The following is a 10,167-nucleotide window of genomic DNA, read 5'->3' as shown; positions in this document are numbered from 1 at the left end:
CCGCAGTCTGTTTCGAATACATTTAACATGTGAAAACTCCAGCTAACATACACAAAAAGAACACAGTGGATTGTCTGCCTTCTCCATCACGTGTGGACACCAGCTTCATATCAGGGACCCTGCACAACCAAGCTGAAAGGTGAAACTAAAGGAATTTTGGTTCATATGTAGGAAAAAGTGGATAAAACAAAGAAAGCTCAGCACTTTACTAACAAATTCAAATTTAATTGTATCTACCAAGCCGGAAAATAAAGGGGGTTAATTTAATAATAATAAAAAAAAGATTGTTAGAAAGTGAGTGAGTCACCTTTTCCAGAGTTCTATTAAATATTTGTGTGTGTGTGTGTGTGTGTGTGTGTATCGTGTGTGTGTGTGTGTGTGTTTGCACTGTGTGTGTGTGTGTGTGTGTGTGTGTTTGTGTGTGTATCGTGTGTGTGTGTGTGTGTGTTTGTACTGTGTGTGTGTATGTGTGTGTGTGTGTGTGCTTGTACTGTGTGTGTGTGTGTGTGTTTGTACTGTGTGTGTGTGTGTGTGTGTTTGTACTGTGTGTGTGTATGTGTGTGTGTGTTTGTACTGTGTGTGTGTGTGTGTATGTGTGTGTGTGTTTGTACTGTGTGTGTGTGTGTGTTCGAGAGGGCAGTCTCGGGTGGTAAGAAGTGCTTGCGTCTCAAGCAGAAGCACAGCGTCTCTGATGTGATAGCTGCACTCTGGCGCTCTCCCGTGATCCAGGTGATCCTGGGCTTTGCGGTCTGTTCTTCCATGCCGGAAGCGCGTTTGGAGACTCTGAGGCAGCGTCGCTCCCCGCAGTGGGTATTCGCAGAATGAGATATGCAGATTTTCTCTTTTTTCCCGCTGCCAGCTGCATGCTCCAGCGCTCTCCTTCTGAGCACCAGAGGGGCTGGAGGGAATCTGTAATTCAATTACTCCTGTTATTTTTCACCATGGTGCGCATATACCCAGCGTACTGCACTTTACACTGAGGAAGCAGGAGCTGTGTGGGGGGGGGGCAGGGGTCACTGCTTACCCATAATTTGACAAATCACTACATTACGTTCAGTGTAAATCTCAAACAGTGCTCAATCACAAATACTGGCCATTTACAGAACTTTTCATCCCAAGGACTCAACACATGTGATAAATACATAAAAATAATAAATAAAAAAAGAGAGAAACAGAGACAGAGGAAAGAGAGAGAGGGAGAAAGAGAGAGAGGGAGAGAGAGAGAGAATACAACTACACAGACACACACAGACTCTCATACTCTTACACACATACGTAAACTGAACAATATGTTCCCAATGCCTTTTGCAAGATACTTCACACACATCCAAATACACACAGTGATATAGCATTCATCCACACACACACACACACACACACATTCACAAAAAAATACATTCATATACCTTCACATGGAAGCTGTAAACTTGATGGCTTTCTTGATGTTCCAGATGGAATAGTAGGCTTCTGTAGACTGTAAAAGTTGAAAGAGGAGTAAGTATAAGAGTGGTAATGGCCTTGCCCTGTGTTATTGGGTCCAGAGGTGTCGGGTATGAGGAAAACTCAATGTCTCCCAGACCCTAGCAGGCTGACCTATTTACACCACTGTGGAGCGGGGTGGATGATATCAGCATCAGAGTGACATGAGGTTAGAGCACGCAGAAGAGCTAACCAAAAAAGCACCTGGCGTAGAGCAGAGCTGTGTCACCTCCGCGCACAAACAGATTGGTCACGCTCTCATCGCTCGTTGCTTATTGGTTGCTTCATTGCCAGGCTGCGCACGGGATCTGTTGGCCATTTGCTCTCGCTTCTCTCTTCCTGTTTGGCCCGCGGTCTCGATCTGAGCACCAATAAACATGTTCTCACTGCATTTCACAGGCACATAGGGACACACTCTGGAATACTGTTTTCCTGAAACTTGCTGTCAGACGTTTAGACTTTGGATTGTGTTTGGACTTCTCCGGGAAAGAAACACTTAAGCAATAAATCCCGATTCCTTTTGGCTGGACCTCCCAAGAACGCACTGACTAAATGAACCCTCACTGATTCATAAGTAGTTGTTATATCGGCCAACCAAGCCCTTTTCCTGGGTTTATTTTATTGTCTGTCTGTCAGATGAGAGAATAAGGGCCCGACTCACTGTTGTCATGAAAGATCCTACAGAACTTATCGCAAAGAAGAGAGGATTACCCTGGGGTCCTGGCCAAACTCCCATTCCAACTCTCATCACTGTAACTGACTACATAATCAATGGTAACAACACATTTTATTTATAAAGCACTTCTCGTTCCTGTACAGTGATACCAAGAAGGCACAAACAGACAACAAAATATGTAACATAGATAGAAATCATTATAAAATTCAGGCAGATGACAGTGTGAAGGAAGATTAAAATGAAATAAAACATTAAAGGTCCGTGAAGGCTGTGCAGTAGAGGTGTGTTTTTATGCTGGTTTTAAAAGACGTGAGTGTTTGGAGAAGTAATCTTTCTACGTGTTATTGTGCAAAATGGCTGTTGTGCATCACTTGGTTGGGTACAGTATATCAGTGGTGAATGAGTCACTCTTTCTTCAGTGTAAAGCACTTTGATCAGTGTTTCAGGCTCTGCTTTGTTTTTGACCTTCACCAGGTAAAAGGCGTTTAGTGGTAATATCCATCACATGCCCAGACCTGACGGCAGCCCATTTCACACCTGGAATACAATTCAAAAACACAGATATTCAATCGTATATAAATAGATGAATCTGCTTCTCACCTTTGCCACGTGTGAGTATTTGGACAAGATTGATTAGCTCGTATTTCCAGATATCCTCTCCCTTTTTTTTACGCTTCTCAGCCTGAAATCAAATCCCCCTGTGGAATTTGGCCGGGCTGCGGCTTCTGGGAGCCAAACGGGCACATCGGAGCCAACTGGAGAGGCGGCGTGGAAAAAGGCACAGGAGGACCGAGGGACCAGGAGGGCGGCATGATCTCTGCTGAGGCGACCTTTTCTGCCAGCTGCTGAAAGGAAAAAACTGAAAAATAAATATCACCCTCTAGCAGCTGCCGTTCCCCGGGCAGAAATGAACCAGGTAATTAACGGCAAAGGTCTGCAACTCAGGAAACGGTAGTGTTTGGCCACCACCGTTGCCTGCGGCTCCTTTTGTCACGTGTTTATGAGGCTCTGTGGCATGTCATCCTTTATTGGTACATATGTTTGAGGCAACAAAAAGCATGCTAGAATGAAATCATCCTAAACTGAACCCCAGCCTCTGTGAAAGTTAGGGGGTAGTTTCCCCAGGTCACTGGGTTCAGGGTAATGTTGTTGTCACAGTGGCGTATTAGTAAGGGGTCAGGCATCCAGTTCAGTGCTTTATTGAGTGTGTGTGTGTGTGCGTGTGGTTTCACTAGCATAGAAGCACACAACACAATGTAATATGTTCCAAGGAGTTTGGTGTCTCCAGTTCTTCATGCCACTGGAAGTCACCACATCTTTTATAGCCCTTGGCTCTGTTGGGGCTCCTATTGGCGGCCAATGGATACGGACAGGTCAGAGGGCAAATGGTGACCTGGGGGTTGGCCTTGGGAGTGTACCTGTGCTTTGGACTACCTGTGGGGGTGCTGCTGATAAGGGGGAGCAGCTGGATGGGTTTGGGCAGGTTTGAGCTGGTTTGTAAACAAAGGTACATTACATTACATTACATTATTGGCATTTAGCAGACCCTCTTAATAGAGCAACTTACAGCAGCAGTGCCCCCCTGGGAATCGAACAGGCAACCTTTCAGTTAAGAGTCCTGCTCCTTTACCACTGTGCTACACTGCTGCCCCCAACATACCACAGATCCTCATACACAAGGTCTGTAAGAGGTGGGAATGGTGTACACAAACTGAATCAGACGAAGGGATGTGGCCCTTTTTAATGTTTGTTGTGGAAGGCCAGGCTCAGCAGCAGCTTCTGTGCAGGCCAGAATACTCAGCCTCCCTTCTACATCTTAGGCACATCTACACCAGGGCACATTCCTGATACGCTTTACATCACGTACCTTCCTCTGCTTGGGGCTGGAACCTGTAAGCTTCTGGTTACCAGCCCTAATCACTGCTCCGCAATGCGCCCCTGGAGGCATTCCGTCTGCCTGTGGGCTGTGCTATTCGATCCAATATAAAGAGGAACATCAGGCTTGAATCCGGCCGCCTGGTGATATGCATATTTCAGCACGGTGGCCCCGCCAGTCTTTCCGTCTGTGAGGCACTGCAGCAGGTGCAGGTAAACGTGGCCTTGCGGTTTGTCTTGGGTAGCTACCCCTCATTCAGCCTGCGTGGAGCTCAGCTCACAGTGCGGAATGCATATTTCCACCAAAGCCGGGTGACCTTTTCCCCACTTTTTCCCAACACCCCCATTTCATAAAATTCCATTGAATTGCATCACCACACACACACACGCACACACACACACACACACGTGCTGCTGCTGGTGCATGGGGACATTTTCAGCTGGCAATTAGCGCTCCTGCTCCATATCTCAGAAGGGACAAGGCCATGATCTCTCCATGAGCAGTGGAAAATCATCTACCTCTGCTTTCACTTAAAGGTGCTTTTTTCCCTCACGAGTGTGTGTGTGTGTGTGTGTGTGTAGGTAGAATCATTCAACATCATCTTGCATGACCTTTTTGTGACCAGAAGGTACTTGTCCCAAGGGGAGTTTCTGTAATTAATACTGTTAACCACCCCTTTCATTCAGTGTTTTTTTTTCATCTCTGAAACCATATGTTTTACATGTAGTACATCTGTGCGGTTTGATGTTTGTTGAACAATTGCAGGCTAATTACCTTGTGCCAAGATACGACAGAAGCGCAACACATGGGAACCAATCCCACCACCTTCTGGTTGCAATTCCACATGTGTGACATTCCTTAACCGCAATGCCACACATGCGTGTGCAGGACCATGGTCGGATCAGAGGTGCGTGAGGGCAGGACCGTGGTCGGATCAGAGGTGTGTGTGCAGGACCGTGGTCGGATCAGAGGTGCGTGAGGGCAGGACCGTGGTCGGATCAGAGGTGCGTGTGCAGGACCGTGTTTGGATCAGAGGTGCATGAGGCCAGGACTGTGGTTGGATCAGAGGTGCGTGAGGGCAGGACTGTGTTCGGATCAGAGGTGCGTGAGGGCAGGACCGTGGTTGGATCAGTCAGAGGTGCGTGAGGGTTTTTATAACCTCATTTGCCCGTTATTGTGGTCCTTCCGCGGCCATGATGTAAAGAAGCGGCCGTGTGTGCCTCTCTCGGTTCCCCCTCTGGCCTTACAGCCACATGTTTCCCCAGCCTGGAAGCACTGTGGCACGGATTATTGACAGGATGTGATTCGTTAGATGGAAATGAGGTCAGATTATTCCTTATTGATCTGCCATCGTGGGCCATATGGGCTCTGACAGGCAGGCAGAGAGTCAGAGAGAGAATGAAGTGAGGTGGCAGTGAGCAACCGCCAAACCATGACAAACAGATGCATCTAATCAATTCTACAAACTGTGTTTACGGCTTAGTTAACTGCACAACCCTTGCAGTTGTTGTTGTAATGATTACAGTGTTTATCTTGCTTATATGGTCATTTGTTTGAATATGTATTTGTTTGATTTTGTACCAACTGCAATATTTACTCATTTATTTTTTTTAATTTTATTTATTTATAAGTATTTATATTTGGCAATGTTTACATAGCAAATAAATTCCATGGCAACAAATAATCCATTCATTGAACTGCACCTAATTTAACTTGCAGACAGGGAGAGACTGAAGGAAACACAGAGACATACAGACAGAAGAAGAGAGGGGCGGGGTCAGGGTGTATAGATATACAGAGAAAGAGAGAACTGGAGAGACAGACAGGCAAAAAGTAGAGAGATGACAGGAGGGACAGAGGCCTGAGTTATGCCTTATGGTGAGACAGACAGAGAAAGAGACAGAAAGAGAGAGAAAGAGAGAGAGGCCTGAGTTACGTCTCGCAGTAATACAGACAGACAGATGGACAGAGACAGAGAGAGGCCTGAGTTACGTTTCGCAGTGAGACAGACAGACAGAAAGACACAGGGGAAGAGAGAGAGGACTGCATTCTGTCTCACAGTGATACAGACAGACAGACGGACAGAGACAGAGAGAGGAGAGACGCCTGAGTTCTGTCTCACAGTGATACAGACAGACAGACGGACAGAGACAGAGAGAGGAGAGAGGCCTGAGTTCTGTCTCGCTGGCAGTTGTCAGGCTGTGGACTCATACTTTCCTGTGAGGCCTGTGCAGGTTTGAGCTGCTGGGAAATGCTGGCTTGGGCCCAGGACTCTGGAACAGATTAACATTCGGCGCTCTCTCCCTGGCAGAGAACGGCCACACTGAGCCTGGGGCCTGGGGATCTTGAACCTGGAGTGTGGAGGCGGGGCCTTGGAGCTGGGGTGAAGTGGCGGGGCCTTTTGGCTTGAGCTGGAGTGTGGAGGCGGGGCCTTGCGGCTTGAGCTGCAGTGCGGAGGCGGGGCCTTGGAGCCGGGGTGGAGTGTGGAGGTGGGGCCTTGCGGCTTGAGCTGGAGTGTGGAGGCGGGGCCTTGGAGCCGGGGTGGACTGTGGAGGTGGAGCCTTGCGGCTTGAGCTGGAGTGTGGAGGCGGAGCCTTGGGGCTTGAGCTGGAGTGTGGAGGTGGGGCCTTGGGACTGGGATGGAGCGTGGAGGTGGGGCCTTGGGGCTGGGATGGAGTGTGGAGGCGGGGCCTTGGAGCTGGGGTGGACTGTGGAGGTGGAGCCTTGGAGCTGGGATGGAGCGTGGATGCGGGGCCTTGGAGCTGGGATGGAGTGTGGAGGCGGGGCCTTGTGACTTGAGCTAGAGTGTGGAGGCGGGGCCTTGGGCTGGGGTGGAGTGTGGAGGCAGGGCCTCGGGGCTGGGATGGAGTGTGGAGGCGGAGCCTTGGGGCTGGGATGAAGTGTGGAGGCAGAGCCTTGGAGCTGGGGTGGAGTGTGGAGGCTTGGCCTCGGGGCTGGGATGGAGTGTGGAGGCGGAGCCTTGGGGCTGGGATGAAGTGTGGAGGCGGAGCCTTGGAGCTGGGCTGGAGTGTGGAGGCGGAGCCTTGGAGCTGTGCCTGAAGGACAGGAAGGCTGGTCTCAGAGTATAACTGGAGTTAGGGTCTAAGGACGAGAGTGTGGGTATAGGCTCACATGGAGTAGGCTCACAGTCCACTAGGGAGGCAGTATAGTATAGTGGTTAAAGATCAGGACTTGTAATCAAAAGGTTGCCCATTCAATTCCTTGCTGGGGCACTGCTGCTGTACCCTTGGGAAAGGTATTTAGCCCACAATTGCCTCAGTGAAAAAAAAAACAGCTGTATAAATGGATAACATTGTAAAAAACTGTAACCTCTATACGTTGCTCTGGATAAGAGCATCTGCTAAATGTCAGTAATGTAATGTCCATTAAGCTAACACTACTCTCATAGACACACACTACTCTCACACACACACGTCTATAAACATGTTTATTTGTAATTAGGTTGCAGTCTTCTGGAAAAAAGGTGAATCCAACACATTCTTTCAAACTTTTTTTTTGGGTTTAGGTGCACTTCATTTCAGAGCAGCAGCTGGGGCAGTGAACGGAATATGCATTGAGCATAACTTTGGCCAGAGTCTGCTCTCCCGCTGTGAGGCCTTCTGTTGGACATGTTAGTGAAGGCCATCAGAGCCTGTGTGTGTCATCTGCTCCATGCCTGTGTTTCTGTTTTGGGGATACGGTCAGTTTACTTCTCGGGAAGCGTTTACGCATTAAAAACTCTAAAGATAAATGAATTTCATAATGGGAATCCCAATCTGAATAGATTTGTTTTGGATATTCATTTTGACTCATATTACAGTCCACACAGATGCCAGCATAGTTCTCCTGTATGCAGTTTGATTGGGAGTGGTACAATCAAAACACAAGGGAAAAATCAAATCATTGATCAAATCAGAGATGACTGTAAGTTGAAACTGAAACTGAAAACTGAATCCAGTCTAGCCTGTACACGTTAATACCCAAACCAAACTCTGCCCTAAGATAATGATCTTATCTGTTACCTGACCTGGCTCAAACCTAACCTGATGCGGGAGGGCAGCGGTCCCACACAAAAATGCTAATTATTTCCAAACCAGCTACTGGTAATAATCAGATCAAATCAAAATTACATTCAGCAGCATATTAGCTTGCCAAAACCTCTCCATTTTCGCCAAATGCAGTGCACTGAGTGAGTAAAGGTCTGTGCAAAACCTCACAGCACGCAGCGCTCAGCAGTTCAACCAATGAGCTCGGTGCATCCTTGTTGGGAAGGCAGTGCGCTGTGTGGTGAATAAAACAATAGACGAAAAACAAATAAAAATTGGAAAATGAAAATGGTCATTTTCAGGAAACCTGAGGGCACATTGGTGGAAATAAGGTTGTCCTGTCTAAATAAGTAAATTTATAAATTAATCCTCCATTCAGGCTAGATATGTTCAGTAGCCTTGAAAATGTTAATTCCCTTTATGTCAAAATGTGATTGTAGCCCACATTTCAGTGCATTCAAAACCAATCACACTGACACCGACCTAACATGAATCTGTGTGTTATAATGTAAATTTAGGCCCGAGCCGGCCAGAGCCTGGCATGCTTCCTCAGGTCCTGTCCGGTTTGGGTCAGATTGCAGGGCTTTAACTCTTTGACCATGACACTTTTTCTGTCACACTGTCACAGAACCTTTTTAACAACAAAAAAGTTGAAGGTACACACGGGTATGCTACACCTGAAAGTATGCAGACATATAATACACCTGAAAGTAAAGGCTAAATTTTGAGGAGCCTTTTGGATGTTGTGTGTCCCTAGTGGTGCTGCTCAACTCCCCCATCTGCCCTTCATTTTCATCCATTCATTCCAGCTTCAATAACTGACTTCAGTCTTTGTTGAACCTTTTTCTGGAGCCAGAAGGGACCGTGCGGAGTCAGAAACCAAACATCCAGGAGAACAAGGACTGTTTTTTCAAGACAGAGCCCTCCGGCCTTGGCCCTGGTCACGGGAGGCCTCACTCCAGGTGTGAAGGCAGAGGGGGTGGCTTCGTTTTTGAACGGAGGCACAGCCTTTCTCCGCACACCGCCAAGAGCCCACAGCCTTCCCGAGATCTCTCGCTTCCCCCCGTCTCTGTGCTGAGAATTTACGGTCGCTGCTGATGAGGTGGATTCCCACAGCGCCTGGCTCCACCGCCGCAGCCTGAATTTCCACCTCTCTCTGTCATTCCCATGCATAAATCCTCCATTCCATACCCCTGCTCTGTCCTGCTCCAGCCGGATCCGACGCAAATGGAATTCACAGTGTTGTGTGTTTGTTTGTAACATTGACCCCCCCCCCAATTCCCCAAACGCTCAGTGCTTCTGAGCTCTTGCATGCTGGTGACGACACCCGCAGTTAGTGGGTGATTTACAGGCAAATACAGCTTATACAGGAAGAGGATAAGAACATGTCTTTTCAGGGACTTAGCAAATAAAAGTTGTCCACATTGTTGGTTTCCTGTGCTCATCCCTTACTGGGGGGGGGGGGGGGGGGGGCAGAAACACCAGTGACACGTGCGTCTGAGTGCACCATTCTGTTCCTCTGACCCTGGAGAAGTCAGGATTCATCTCTCAAAAATGGATTAAGTTCTCATCCTTGCTAATCCTTGTTCCATGTTTCATGCCTTGCATCCTCTAAAGCACATGGTCCATACTGACTTCTCTGAAAAATACCTGCAGGAAGCCAGAGAGGCGTTGTCCACAAGGTGAGCCAGTATAGACAGGTCTTCCCGCACCTGAACAGGTACATGTGAGAATGTACCTCAAGTCACCATGTTCCATTTACATAAAGACACGCTCTCATCCTGTGCTTCGAAGAGATTGCATTTATTATTATTATTACATTATTGGCATTTCGCAGACACTCTTATCCAGAGCGGCTTACACAGGTAACAATTTTCACATGTTATCCATTTGTGCCTAAGCGTCCAACAGATGTGGCCCAGTAGGGAATTGAACCACCAACCTGTCGGTTACAAGCCCTGTTCCCTACCAATATTCTACACCGCCACAAATTATGATTTATGATTTATGAGCATTCCCCCACAGCAGGCACATCATAGTCCAGAGAGTGATCTGTTTCAAACAGCACTCTGCCCACCACACCTCACCAC

Source organism: Megalops cyprinoides, chromosome 19, assembly GCF_013368585.1.
Source record: "Megalops cyprinoides isolate fMegCyp1 chromosome 19, fMegCyp1.pri, whole genome shotgun sequence".
Taxonomy (NCBI): Eukaryota; Metazoa; Chordata; class Actinopteri; order Elopiformes; family Megalopidae; genus Megalops; species Megalops cyprinoides.
Note: the sequence above shows the minus strand (reverse complement) of the source record.